Genomic DNA, 11,927 nt, shown 5'->3' on the forward strand with positions numbered 1-11,927 from the left:
GAATACCTGACCACTGTGACTGACCCAAACTTAAGAAAATCCTTGACTATGTACAGACTCGGTGAGCATAGCCTTGCTATTGAGAAAGGCCGCCGGAGGCAGACCTGGCTCCCAAGAGAAGACAGGCTATGAGCAACACTGCCCACAAAATGAGGTGGAAACTGAGCTGCACTTCCTAACCTCCTGCCAAATGTATGACCATATTAGAGACACATATTTCCCTCAGATTACACAGACCCACAAAGAATTCGAAAACAAATCTAATTTTGATAAACTCCCATATCTATTGGGTGAAATACCACAGTGTCCCATCACAGTAGCAAGATTTGTGACCTGTTGTCACAAGAAAAGGGCAACCTGTGAAGAACAAACATCATTGTAAATACAACCCATATTTATGCTTATTTATTTTCCCTTTTGTACTTTAACCATTTGTACATCGTTACAACACTGTATATAGACATAATATGACATCTGAAATGTCTTTATTCTTTTGGAACTTTTGTGAGTGTAATGTTTGCTGTTCATTTTTATTGTTTATTTCACTTTTGTTAATAATCTACTTCACTTGCTTTGGCAATGTTAACATATGTTTCCCATACCAATAAAGCCCTTGAATTGGAGAGAGAGAGAGAGAGAGAGAGAGAGAGAGAGAGAGAGAGAGAGAGAGAGAGAGAGAGAGAGAGAGAGAGAGAGAGAGAGAGAGAGAGAGAGACAGAGAGACAGAGAGGGCGACAGAGAGGGCGAGAGAGAGAGGAAGAGAGACAGAGAGGGTGAGAAAGAGAGAGAGAGAGAGACCCTACACGACCTCTCACCACTCTACTATAACTACATTGTAAAGGTACGTATCTTATTGCATGTACAGTCAAATAAGATCTCTACTTCCTGGAGTTTATGTCTATATCCCCAATGGCATCCATTTCCCTAAATAGTGCACTACTTTTGATCAGAGCCATAGGCACTATGTAAGGAATAGACTTCCTTTCGGGACAAATGCTATATCTGAGCTGTACATTCAGTTGATCAACCCCCTCATTCAAAACTATCTAATCTAACAAGATTAAAAACGATCTTGACAAGCTATATTGCTGGGGCGGCAGGTAGCCTAGTGGTTAGAGCGTTGGACTAGTAACCGAAAGGTTGCAAGATTGAATCTCCGAGCTGACAAGGTAAAAAATCTGGTCGTTCTGCCCCTGAACAAAGCAGTCAACCCACTGTTCCCTAGGCCGTCATTGAAAATAAGAATTTGTTCTTAACTGACTTGCCCTGTTAAATAAAGTTAAAATAAAAAATGCATTACTGCACCACTCTGGAAACTAAAGATTTAATCAATATGGACCGAGGGGATGTGGTATCAAATCAAAGGTTATTTTGGTCACATACACATATTTAGCAGATGTTATTGTGGGTGTAGAGACATGCTTGTGTTCCTAGCTCCAACAGTGCAGTAATATTTAACAATGCACAACAATTTTTTTCAATTTCGGTAATTCTCTTATAAAATGGCTAAAAATAATGTTTAGCAACCACAGGTCTAAAATAGCAAATAACGGCTTCTTCTCAGCGAGTTTTGAATTGTCAAGAGGAGGTAAACAAGGGTGTCCGCTGTCACCATATCTATTTGTTATGGCCATTGAAATGCTAGCTATTAAAATCAGATCCAATAACAACATTAGAGGATTAGAAATCCAAGGCTTAAAAACAAAGGTGTCCATGTATGCCGATGAATCAAGTTTTATGTTAAGTCCGCAAGCTAGATCCCTGCAATGTCTCATTAAAGATCTAGATAACTTTTCTGTACTCTCTGGACTAAAACCTAATTATGAATAAGCAATATTACGTATTGGATCCTTAAAAAAGACAACTTTTACATTACCTTGCAGTTTACCTATAAAATGGGCTGATGGTGAAGTAGACATACTCGGTATTCATATCACAAAATATATAAATGAGCTCTCCATAATGAATTTCAATAGAAAACTTGTAAAAAATAGACAAGATCCTGCAACCATGGAGAGGTAAATACCTGTCTATTTATGGAAAAATTGCCCTGATTAACTCCTTAGTCATATCTCAGTTTATTCACTTACTTAAGGCGCTGCCTAATCCTGATGATTCGTTTTTCATATCATATGAGCGAAAAATATTTCGCTTTATCTGGGACGCTAAACCAGACAAAATAAAACGAGCCTATCTATATTATGAATGTGATTTGGGTGGGTTGAGATTATTAAATATAAAAGCACTCATTCAAAGGTTTTACTTGAACCCTAAATGGTTCTCCAGTAGATTACTAAGAAAAGCTCATCCATTGTTTAAAAATGGCCTTTTTGCCTTTGTGCAGATTGCCATGTCTCATTTTTGATTAATTGAAAATGATACTTTTTTCAAAGTATCTGTCTTTTTCAAACAAGCACTGCAGAGCTGGCTACAATTTCAATTTCATCCCCCTGAAAAAATAGATCAAATACTACAACAACTATTATGGCTGAACTCAAATGTGCTGATTGATAAAATACCTGTATTTATGGGAAAGATGTTTGAAAAGGGTATTTTCTTCTTAAATGATATTGTAAATTGTAATGGTAGAGTTATGTCCTTCATGGAGTTATCAGAATTGTATGGGAAGTTCTGCTCAATCCAAGAGTACAACCAACTGATTACAGCATCACCCCAAAAATGGAGGAGGCGGGTGGCAGGGGGAGGAGGTAGGGAACTGGTCTGTCTGCCCAATATAAAGGATCAAAACTGGCGGAGGAATAAAAATAGCATAAATAGGAATGTATACCAGTTTCATTTGAGGACCAGGATGTTGACAACTGTGCCATACAGATTGCAAAATAGTTGGTAAGAGATTTTTGATGTACCGATTCCATGGTACTGGGCGTATGAGTTGATATATAAAACAACACAAAAACGTATTATATATAATTCTTGCCACCAACAAAATGTTGAATATTTGGGGCATAAAATCATCGAAGCTCTGCAGATTTTGTTGTGAGGATACAGTATTGCCCTCAGGTAGCCTGTTTCTGGTCTCAGCTTCAGGAATGGCTGAAAATGCATAGCATTGATCTAAAATTGACCCTAGAAATAGTACTGTTAGGAGATCTGGAGAGACCGGGTCAGTCAATTACTAATATACTAATACCCTTAGTAAAAGTATTTCTCTTCAACACGCAATCTGTAGATTATATTCGATTAGATAGATTGAAATAGTACGTTAAACATCATAACATAGTTGAAAGATATGTGTTGCGTAGAAACACGAAGTGGGTGGCCAGCAGAGATAGATGGGATGGGCTGAGGGAAGCTGAGGGTTGGGATGGGTTGAAACAGGAAGTGGGTGGCCAGCAGAGATAGATGGGATGGGCTGAGGGAAGCTGAGGGTTGGTATGTGAAATTGGAGACAAGTGGGAGTAGAGTTGCTGTGTGGGAGAGAGAGAATGATGGTCAAAAGATAAAGGGGGAAAAAAGTCTAAATAAAACATAATAAAAGTAGATTTGAATGACACTAAGTGGCAGTGTTTTTACAACTAATGCCGGTTTGCCTGAGGCTGATGCCGTGCAGGTGTTTGTACACATGCATATACACACACTCTCATTCAAATAAACACATACAAGAACACACACATACATGTAATAGCGCCAGACATGCACACAAACATGTACAGTTGGCATTGCTGTTATGATTTCAGTTGTCCTTGATGTCCTTTGTTTTAAATGGATTATTTATTATTGTTGTTTGCTGTTTTCTTCTGTCTTTCTTTTTCTCTTTAGTTCATTCTCTTGGTTGTTGGGGAACTGTGGGGGAATCTTGGAGAATGGTTGTTTTGGGAACTGTGGGGGATCTTGGAGGGTTGAGAGACAGCTATTGGGGAACTGTGGGGGGGATCTTGGAGGGTTGAGGGAGCAGCTATTGGGGAACTGTGGGGGGGATCTTGAAGGGTTGAGGGACAGCTATTGGGGAACTGTGGGGGGGATCTTGAAGGGTTCGGGTTTCACTACATTGTGATCATGAAAAAGGAAATTATGACATATATTTTATATCACTATCATGCACACGCACCCTCACACATAAGGATGGCTCTGTTGTATATATCACTATCATGCCCACGCACCCTCACACATAAGGATGGCTCTGTTGTATATATCACTATTATGCACACGCACCCTCACACATAAGGATGGCTCTGTTGCGGAAAGACTGATACATGTTTGATAGTGTCTTGATGCTGTATTGTTTGTCCTAATTATATATATATTTTTAAATGTAAACAAAAAACAATACACAACAATGCACACAAATCTAAAAGTAAAACGGAATTAAGAAATATATAAATATTAGGACGAGCAATGTTGGAGTGGCATTGACTAAAATACAGTAGAACAGAAGACAGTATATACATATGAGATGAGTAAAGCAGTATGAAACTATTGTTAAAGTGACCAGTGTTTCATTATTAAAGTGACCAGTGATGTAGATAGGGCAGCAGCCTCTATGGTGTAGGGTTGCGTAACCGGGTGGTAGCCGGCTAGTGATGGCTATTCAACAGTCTGATGCCATTGAGATAGAAGCTGTTTTTCAGTCTCTCGGTCCCAGCTTTGATACACCTGTACTGACCTCGCCTTCTGGATGGAAGTCGGGTGAACAGGCTGTGGCTCAAGTGGTTGTTGTCCTTGATGATCTTTTTGGCCTTCCTGTGACATTGCGTGCTGTCGGTGTCATGGAGGGCAGGTAGTTTGCCCCTTGTGATGCGTTGTGCAGACTGCACCACCCTCTGGAGAGCCCTGCGGTTGTGGGCGGTGAAGTTGCCATACCAGGCGGTGATACAGCCCAACAGGATGCTCTCAATTGTGCATCTGTAAAGGTTTGTGAGGGTTTTAGGTGACAAGCCAAATTTCTTCAGTCTCCTGAGGTTGAAGAGGAGCTGTTGCGCCTTCTTCACCACACTGTCTGTGTGGGTGGATTATTTCAGATAGTCGGTGATGTGTATCCTGAGGAACTTGAAGCTTTTCACCTTTTCCACTGCGGTCCCGTCGATGTGGATGGGGGCGTGCTCTCTCCGCTGTTTCCTGAAGTCTACGATCAGCTCCTTCCCTTTCCTAGCCCCACTCTGCCAGGGCCCTCACTTCCTCCCTGTCTTGCTGTCTTGTCATTCTTGGTAATCAGGCCGACAACTGTTGTATCGTCTGCAAACTTGATGATTGAGTTGGAGGCGTACATGGCCACGCAGTCATGGGTGAACAGGGAGTACAGGAGAGGGCTGAGAACAGCGTTGAATAGACCTTAGCACGGGTACTTCCTGTTTGAGTTTCTGCCTATAGGAAGGGAGGAGCAAAATGGAGTCATGATCTGATTATGCCGAAGTGAGGGCGGGGGAGGGTCTTGTAGACATCCCGGAAGTTGGAGTAGCAGTGATCTAGAGCGAGTGTTTTAGCATGGCTACGGGCTGTTCTTAAACATTGGTAACCAGTTTATTAAGGGCTGTTCTTAAACATGGCATAACGTGGAGTGCCTGGATACTTGGGTGACTTCTCACGGAAAGCGGTACCGGAGCGCCAAGTCTAGATCCAAAAGGCTCCTTAACAGCTTCTACCACCAAGCCATAAGACTGCTGAACAATTAATCAAAATGGCCACCCGGAATATTTACGCTGCTGCTACTCGCTGTTTATTATCTACGCATAGTCACTTCACCACTACCAACATGTACAAATTACCTCAACTAACCTGAACCCCCGCACCTTGACTCGGTACCTGTACCCCCCTGTATATAACCTCATTATAGTTATTTTATTGTGTTACTTTTTATTTTATTTAGTAAATATTTTCTTAACTCTTTCTTGAACTGCACTGTTGGTTAAAGGCTTGTAAGTAAGCATTTCACGGTTGTATTCGACGCATGGGACAGATACAAATGGATTTGTTTTGAGACGTCACTACAGACCCGGGTTCGTTCCCCGGCTGTGTCACAACCAGCTGTGACTGGGAGTCCCATAGGGCGGCGCCCAGCGTCGTCTGGGTTAGGGGAGGGCTTTACTTGGCTCATCGCGTTCTAGCGACTCCTTGTGGCGGGCAGGGCGCCTGCAGGCTGACTTCAGTCGTCAGTTGAACGTTGTTTCATCCGACACATTGTTGCGGCTGGCTTCTGGGTTAAGCTAGCGGGTGTTAAGGAGCACGTTTTGGCGGGTCATATTTCGGAGGATGCATGAATCGACCTTCGCCCTTTGAGGAGCTGCCGCGATGAGACAAGATCGTAATTGAATCGCAATTGGATATCACAAAATTGGGAAGAAAAGGGGTTAAAATACCAAAAATAAATAAACTGGTTACCAATGTAATTAGAGCAGTAAAAATAAATGTTTTGTCATACCCGTGGAATATGGTCTGATATACCAAGGCTGTCAGCCAATCAGCATTCAGGGCTCGAACCACCCAGTTTATAATACTAGTTATACTTCTATGGTGGATAAAAACGCCACGGTGCCACCATTTAGAGGCACAGATTGACCAAAGTAGGGGTTAAAGGTCTGTCATTACACGTGTGTGTCTGTGTCCATATTCCCAACAACATTGCTTTACATCCTTGTCAATGCTGTGATAGTGATCCAGCCAATCACTGTTTGTTGTATTGCTGCCAAGATAAATGTTGTTACTTTGGATCAGGGATGGGCAGCTGGCGGCGCTGGATGTGGGTACCTGCAGTCCCTCATTATGAGTTCAAAGTTCCCCATCTCTGCTTTGGAGCCTTCCCTGTGGCTCAGTTGGTAGAGCATAGGGCGTGCAACGCCAGGGTTGTGGGTTCGATTCTCACTGGGGGGCCAGTACAAATAAATGCATGAAATGAAATGAATGCATTCACTCTGTATAAGAGCTTCTGCTAAAATGTAAAAATTAACTTAATCATTTTTGGTATTTTATTAGGATCCCCATTAGTTGTTGCGAAAACAGCAACTACTCTTCCTGGGGTTCCACACAAAACATGACATAATACAGAACATTAATAGACAAGAACAGCTCAAGGACAGAACTACATACATTGTTTTCAAGGCACACGTAGCCTCCATATCAATACATACACACAAACTATCTGGGTCCAATAGGGGAGAGGCGTTATGTCGTGAGGTGTTGCTTTATCTGTTTTCTGAAACCAGGTTTGCTGTTCATTTGAGCAATATGAGATGGAAGGGTGTTCCCTGCAATAATGGCTCTATATAATACTGTACGCTTTCTTGAATTTGTTCTGAATTTGGGGACTGTGAAAAGACCCCTGGTGGCATGTCTGGTGGGGTAACTGTGTGTGTCAGAGCTGTGTGGAAGTTGACTACGCAAACAATTTGGAATTTTCAACACATGAATGTTTCTTATAAAAATAAGAAGTGATGCAGTCAGTCTCTCCTCAACTCTCAGCCAAGAGAGACTGGCAGCATAGTATTTATATCAGCCCTCTGATTACAATGAAGAGCAAGACTTGCACTCTGTTCTGGGCCAGCTGCAGCTTAACTAGGTATTTCCTTGCAGCACTGGACCACACGACTGGACAATAATCAAGATTAGACAAAACTAGAGCCTGCAGGACCTGCTTTTTGGAGTTTGGTGTCAACAAAAGAGAGCATCTCTTTGGTCGGCTCTAGACAGACCTAATATTTAATGCTCAACTGCTTTTCAAAGAAATAGCTGGATCTCCACTGTACTGTACTAAACAAAAATATAAATGCATCATGTAAAGTGTTGGTCCCATGTTTCATGAGCTGAAATAAAAGATCCCAGAAATGTTCCATAAGCACAAAAAGCTTATTTCTCTGAAATTCTGTGCACAAATTTGTTTACATCCCTGTTAGTGAGCATTTCTCCTTTGCCAAAATAATGAATCCACCTGACAGGTGTGGCATATCAAGAAGCTGATTAAACTGCATGTTCAGTACAGAGGTGCACCTTGTGCTTGGGACAATAAAAAGCCACTCTAAAATGATCAGTTTTGTCACACAACACAATGCCACAGATGTCTCAAGTTTTGTGGGAGCGTGCAATTGGCATGCTGACTGCAGGAATGTCCACCAGAGCTGTTTCCAGAGAATTGAATGTTCATTTCTCTACCATAAGCCGCCTCCAAAGTTGTTTTAGATCATTTGGCAGTACGTCCAACTGGCCTCACAACCGCAGACCACGCCAGCCCAGGATCTCCGCACCCAGCTTCTTCACCTGCGGGATCGTCTGAGACCAGCCACCCGGACAACTGATGAAACTGTGGGTTTGCACAACCAAAGAATTTCTGCACAAACTGTCAGAAACCATCTCAGGGAAGCTCATCTGTATGTGCATCGTCCTCACCAGGGTCTTGACCTGACTGCAGTTCGGTATCGTAACCGACTTCAGTGGACAAATACTCACCTTCGATGACCACTGGCACGCTGGAGAAGTGTGCTCTTCACAGATAAATCCCGGTTTCAACTGTACCGGGCAGATGGCAGACAGCGTGTATGGAGTCATGTGGGCAAGCGGTTTGCTGATGTCAACATTGTGAACAGAGTGCTACATGGTGGCAGTGGGGTTATGGTATGGGGCAGGCATAAGCTACGGACAACGAACACAATTGCATTTTATCGATGGCAACTTCAATGCACAGGGATAACATGACGAGATCCTGAGGTCCATTGTCGTGCCATTCATCCACCGCCATCACCTCATGTTTCAGCATAATAATGCACTGACCCATGTTGCAAAGGACCTGTACACAATTCCTGGAAGCTGAAAATGGCCCAGTTCTTCCATGGTCTGCATAATCACCAGACATTTCGCCCATTGAGCATGTTTGGGATGCTCTGGATTGATGTGTACGACATGGTGATCCAGTTCCCATCAATATCCAGCAACTTCACACAGCCATTGAACTGAACATACAGCAGACATAGGTATATGTCATGCTCAGTATCATATGTCATGCTCAGTATCATATGTCATGTTCAGTATCATATGTCATGCTCAGTATCATATGTCATGTTCAGTATCATATGTCATGCTCAGTATCATATGTCATGCTCAGTATCATATGTCTTGCTGAGTATCATATGTCAATGTTACATTGACTAGATAGTAGGTGGGAGCTTGTGGTGTCTGATAATTGTGAGATTTGTTTAAGTCATTTTGCGGTGGAATGTGACAATTGCATGTACTTTCAGAAATGTTTGGTAAGCTACTCATAGGTGGGCTGCAAACTACTGGTAGATGGACCTGTTATATGCATATCCTGGCTTCTGGGCCTGAGTAACAGGCAGTTTACTTTGGGCACGTCAGTCAGAGAGGAAGTAGGGAAAATAGGGGCCTATCCCAGAGAGGTTATCACTCTCCATAAATATCCTAGGCTACAGTTACTATATACTATATCTAGCTTATCACTCTTGTAAATATCCTAGGCTACAGTTACTATATACTATATCTAGCTTATCACTCTGTAAATATCCTAGGCTACAGTCACTATATACTGTATCTAGCTTATCACTCTGTAAATATCCTAGGCTACAGTTACTATATACTGTATCTAGCTTATCACTCTGTAAATATCCTAGGCTACAGTCACTATATACTGTATCTAGCTTATCACTCTGTAAATATCCTAGGCTACAGTCAATATATACTGTATCTAGCTTATCACTCTGTAAATATCCTAGGCTACAGTCAATATATACTGTATCTAGCTTATCACTCTGTAAATATCCTAGGCTACAGTCACTATATACTGTATCTAGCTTATCACTCTGTAAATATCCTAGGCTACAGTCAATATATACTGTATCTAGCTTATCACTCTGTAAATATCCTAGGCTACAGTCACTATATACTGTAGCTTATCACTCTGTAAATATCCTAGGCTACAGTCACTATATACTGTATCTAGCTTATCACTCTGTAAATATCCTAGGCTACAGTCAATATATACTGTATCTAGCTTATCACTCTGTAAATATCCTAGGCTACAGTCAATATATACTGTATCTAGCTTATCACTCTGTAAATATCCTAGGCTACAGTCACTATATACTGTAGCTTATCACTCTATGTAAATATCCTAGGCTACAGTCACTATATACTGTATCTAGCTTATCCCTCTGTAAATATCCTAGGCTACAGTCACTATATACTGTAGCTTATCACTCTATGTAAATATCCTAGGCTACAGTCACTATATACTGTAGCTTATCACTCTGTAAATATCCTAGACTACAGTCACTATATACTGTATCTAGCTTATCACTCTGTAAATATCCTAGACTACAGTCAATATATACTGTATCTAGCTTATCACTCTGTAAATATCCTAGGCTACAGTCACTATATACTGTAGCTTATCACTCTATGTAAATATCCTAGGCTACAGTCACTATATACTGTATCTAGCTTATCACTCTGTAAATATCCTAGGCTACAGTCACTATATACTGTAGCTTATCACTCTATGTAAATATCCTAGGCTACAGTCACTATATACTGTAGCTTATCACTCTGTAAATATCCTAGGCTACAGTCACTATATACTGTAGCTTATCACTCTGTAAATATCCTAGACTACAGTCACTATATACTGTATCTAGCTTATCACTCTGTAAATATCCTAGACTACAGTCAATATATACTGTATCTAGCTTATCACTCTCCATAAATATCCTAGGCTACAGTCACTATATACTGTAGCTAGCCATTAGCCTAGATAACTACTGCGTATTTGGCATAACAGTTTCTAGTCAATGCAGGCCCATAGGGCTGTGGTCAACAATAGTGCACTATATAGGGAATAGAGTTCTGGTCAACAGTAGGGCACTATACAGGGAATAGGGCCCTGGTCAACAGTAGGGCACTATATAGGGAATAGGGAGCCGTTTGGGAAGCAGCCCTCTGTGAAAGCCGAGCCCCATCATGTATTATTGATGAGTGACATTTAAGCCAATCAATTCACAGAGCTGCTGCTGCTGCTCTTATGTCACGCCACGGTTTTGGCGTAGGAGGTGAAAAGATGCACAGCCAGGGACTATAGGCTAACCAACCTCCGAGACCACTGATAGGAACTAAACGTTATCAACAACAGCATATAGTGGAATGGGTTGAGAGCTTCAAGTTCCTCTGGTGTCCACATCACAAAGGACCTATCATGGTCCAAACACACCAACACAGTCGTGATGAGGGCACGACGCAACACCTCTTCTCCTTCAGGAGGCTGAAAAGATTCGGCATGGGCCCTCAGATCCTCAACAAGTTCTACAGTTGTACCACCGAGAGCATCTTGACTGGCTACATCATGCAGTGTTGTGTTGTCTCTTGTCGTAATGTGTGTTTTGTCCTATATTTTTTTATTTAATTTATTTTTAATCACCCATCCCTGCAGGAGGTCTTTTGCTTTTTGGTAGGCCGTCATTGTAAATAAGAATTTGTTCTAAACTGACTTGTCAAGTTAAATAAAAGGTTAAATAAAAATTAAATAAATACCAGGAAGGACCTAAAAATTGTCCCTGACTCCAGTCACCTAACTCATAAACTGTTCTCTCTGCTACCGCACGGCAAGCGGGACCGGAGCGCCAAGTCTAGGACCAAAAGGCTCCTTAACAGCTTCTATCCCCAAGCCATAAGACTGCTGAACAATTAATAAAATGGCCACCGGACTATTGCAAACCCCCCCCCATTTGTTTGGTACACTGCTGCTACTCGCTGTTTATTATCTATGCATAGTCAATTTACTTCTACCTACATCTACATATTATCTCAATTACCTTGACTAACCTGTACAAAAAAAGGAATTACACATCGACTCTGTACCGGTACTCCTTGTATATAGCCCTGTTATTACCTCAACTACCTGGTACCCCCGCACATTGACTCGGGAACGGTACCCCTTGTATATAGCCTCGTTATTATTATTTTATTGTGTTACTAAT

General features: G+C 41.6%; 1 protein-coding gene across 3 annotated transcripts in view; it reads right to left on the reverse strand.

Annotated features, from left to right (window-relative positions):
• Nucleotides 1-11,927, reverse strand: part of LOC106593278 (epidermal growth factor receptor kinase substrate 8-like protein 2) — a 157,611-nt gene that overhangs the window by 100,300 nt on the left and 45,384 nt on the right. The gene's annotated exons all lie outside the window — the stretch shown is intronic.

Source organism: Salmo salar, chromosome ssa10 (assembly GCF_905237065.1).
Source record: "Salmo salar chromosome ssa10, Ssal_v3.1, whole genome shotgun sequence".
Taxonomy (NCBI): domain Eukaryota; kingdom Metazoa; phylum Chordata; class Actinopteri; order Salmoniformes; family Salmonidae; genus Salmo; species Salmo salar.